Below are 3773 nucleotides of genomic sequence, written 5' to 3' on the forward strand. Positions count from 1 at the left end.
TGTCCTTTGCCCCTCTCCTCCTGCACAGGGCTGTAACCGTCTGTCCTCTCTCCCTCTCCTCCAGCACAGGGCTGTAACCGTCTGTCCTCTCTCCCTCTCCTCCAGCACAGGGCTGTAACTGTCCGTCCTCTGCCCCTCTCTCAATAGAGCCAGCAAGTCTCTTTGTCGGTCTAACTAGTTTAGCTGCCAACTGTGGTGCTCTGTAGCTCACTTGTTAGAGCATGTTACTTGCAACGCCAGGATAGTGGGTTTGATTCCCAGACCACCATACAAAAGCATGTGCTTCAGAAGCTGTTTACTCCATTGTGGGCTTTGAATAGTGTGAGAAGACATCTGGTGAGAATCACATCATAGGGTACAAACTCATAAAGGGCCACTAGCCTACGTTGGATGTGCAATTTTCAATTACAGCGTTACTAAATCTGCACGTGTTCTTCTGCTATTTGTTCTGGTGCCAGTAATATTTACATGTTAATATTATCTTCTGATGATAGTTATTCTGTCATTGTAACTTCTATTGCAATCTATTAGCTTCCAAAATGTCAGTAGGTATATCTAGCTGTCCGATAACGCAGAATGGCTTGACCTGGTCTTGTGTAAAAACAAAACGGTTAACGGGAGAGGGCAGTGAAATGCAGACAACTGAGTACCCTAGCTTTCTTTACCATAGAGTTTAACGAGGACTCTGTGTCCCTTACACTTACCCATAAACACTCACGGCTTTAATCGACGCTAACGTGAGATTTCTGTATTTTCACTTTTATTACGGGCCGATGTGTGTAGATGGGTGATTATTTTTGGGGAAAATGCAGGTTGTAACGCAACAAAATGTGGAATTAGTCGAGATGTGTGAACCCTTTCTGTAGGCGCTGTATCTTAAATAGAATAATAAAATATATCGTATGGGTGATTCACGAGATATATATTTTCAGATAATGTATTCTCTAAGCCTTGTTGCACAATTTAAGGTCAATACAGTCAGCAATAATGTAGTGAATTCAGGGCTTGTGAAATTAGACCTCGGCTGAATATACGCCACAACTCTAATACTCGTGTAATTATTTCATCAAAATAGTTTAACCTGCCCCCCCCCCCCCTCCAGTAGTCTCTGATCTGGTTTTCAAGCCTGTCTATGAAAACGCCATTTTGTTTCCCCCTCTCTTTTTCTTCACATTTAACCAGATCCACTAATGATGACCAACGTCTTGTACCAAAACATTCTAGAACATTAACGCACGTCTCATTTAACAATCTCACAAGCCCACGTGCTACGGAGTGGCCGCCTAGTCTGGGGTGGCCGCCTAGTCTGGGGTGGCCGCCTAGTCTGGGGTGGCCGCCTAGTCTTTATATTTAAAACTCTAGCCAACTAGGATCTATTTGCTCGCTAACGAAGGTAGAACAGTTGAACTGTTAGGAATACACACCCTCCTGTCTGTCTCCTGTTTCCTGTCTCCGTCCTCCTGTCTCTCGTCCTCCTGTCTGTCTCTGTCTCCGTCCTCCTGTCTGTCTCTGTCTCCGTCCTCCTGTCTGTCTCTGTCTCCGTCCTCCTGCTCTGTCTCTGTCTCCGTCCTCCTGTCTGGTCTCTGTCTCCGTCCTCCTGTCTGTCTCCGTCCTCCTGTCTGTCTCTGTCTTCCGGTCCCCCCTCCTGTCTGTCTCTGTCTCCGTCCTCCTGTCTGTCCTGTCTCCGTCCTCCTGTCTGTCTCCGTCCTCACCTGCTCTGTCTCCGTCCCTCCTGTCTGTTCTCCGTCCTCCTGTCTGTCCCGTCCTCCTGTCTTCTCTCTCCTGTCTGTCTCCGTCCTCCTGTCTTGTCTCCGTCCTCCTGTCTGTCTCCTGTCTCCGTCCTCCTGTCGTCTCTGTCCTCCGGTCCTCCTGTCCTGTCGTCTGTCTCCGTTCCTCTGTCTGTCCTCTGCTCTTCCGTCCTCCTGTCTGTCTCTGTCCTCCTGTCTTCTCTGTCTGTTCCTGTCTGTCCTCCGTCCTCCTGTCATCTGTCTCTGTCTCCGTCCCTCCTGTCCTGTATCTGTCCTCCTGTCTGTCCTCCTGTCTGTCTCCGTCTCCATCTTGAATAACACCGCCTGTTCACTTGGTTTAGAATATTGAAGTCAAATGGCCGACCTGGATGAGGTGCTTATAAATGAGTTGCCAATTCGTGATATAAATGAGTTATTTTATAACCAGACTAGACAGACCTTTCACTAGGATGCAACACAACACAACACTACTGTTGACCAGGCCCTATATAGTACACTACTGTAACCAGGGCCATAATTCCCTATATAGTGCACTACTGTAGACCAGGGCCCTATATATAGTACACTACTGTAGACCAGGACATATTCCCTATATAGGTACACTACTGTTGACCAGGGCCCTATATAGTACACTACTGTTGACCAGGGCCCTATATAGTACACTACGCTAGACCAGGGCCATATTCCCTATATAGTGCACTACTGTAGACCAGGGCCCTATATAGTACACTACTGTAGACCAGGGCCATATTCCTATATAGTGCACTACTGTAGACCAGGGCCTATATAGTACACTACTGTAGACCAGGGCCATATCCCTATATAGTACACTACTGTTGACCAGGGCCCATATTCCCTATATAGTGCACTACTGTTGACCAGGGCCCTATATAGTACACTACTGTAGACCAGGGCCATATTCCCTATATAGTAACTACTTTTGACCAGGGCCCTATTCCCTATATAGTGCACTACTGTTGACCAGGGCCCTATATAGGCACACTACTGTAGACCAGGGCCCTATATAGTACACTACTGTAGACCAGGGCCCTATATAGTACACTAATGTAGACCAGGGCCCTATATAGTACACACGAATGTAGACCAGGGCCCTCATATAGTACACTACTGATAGACCAGGGCCCTATTCCCCTATATAGTATACACTAACTGTTGACCAGGGCCTATTCCCTATATAGTACACTACTGTAGACCAGCGGCCATATTCCCTATATAGTACACTACTGTAGACCAGCCCTAATTCCCTAATATAGTACACTACTGTAGACCAGGGCCATATTCCCTATATAGTACACTACTGTTGACCAGGGCCCTATCTCCTATATAGATGCCACTACTGTTGACCAGGGCCACCATATAGCTACACTACTGTAGACCAGGCCATATTCCCTATATAGTACACTACTTAGACAGGGCCACTATTCCTACTATAGTACACTACTGTTGACCAGGGCCTCATTTCCCTTATAGTGCAACTACTGTTGACCAGGGCCCATATAGTTGCACTACCTGTAGACCAAGGCCCTATATAGGTACACTACTGTAGAACCAGGGCACCTAATAAGTACACTACTGTAGACCAGGGCCATATTCCCTATATAAGTACACGACTGTTGACCAGTGGAATAGGTATAATTTGAGTCCACCTACCTGGTGGGATCTGACTTGTCTCGGTCACTGGTTCAGAAGGTCCATAATTCTCTGCCTGACTGGCTTTGTCTTGTTGTCCTGCAGTTTGGACAGGCCGTTCTGACAGTCTGGAGAGTTGCCAACGAGTAAGTCATGTCGCTCGTCCCTCTCTCTCGGTTTCCAGGAGATGAACTCGCTAGATTGTGATGTAGCTGCCAACAACCATAATCAACGGTTTATTTTTCCCACTCTTCGGCGAGGAGTTAGGATCATTAACATTATAAAAATCCTTTTCATGATTTAATCTAGTGTGTCCTTCCACTGTTTCAACTAGTTTGTTCTCTTCATCAGTAAAATGCATCTCCTCTCTGTGGT

This window comes from Salvelinus sp. IW2-2015, unplaced genomic scaffold, assembly GCF_002910315.2.
Source record: "Salvelinus sp. IW2-2015 unplaced genomic scaffold, ASM291031v2 Un_scaffold4392, whole genome shotgun sequence".
In the NCBI taxonomy this organism is placed as follows: domain Eukaryota; kingdom Metazoa; phylum Chordata; class Actinopteri; order Salmoniformes; family Salmonidae; genus Salvelinus; species Salvelinus sp. IW2-2015.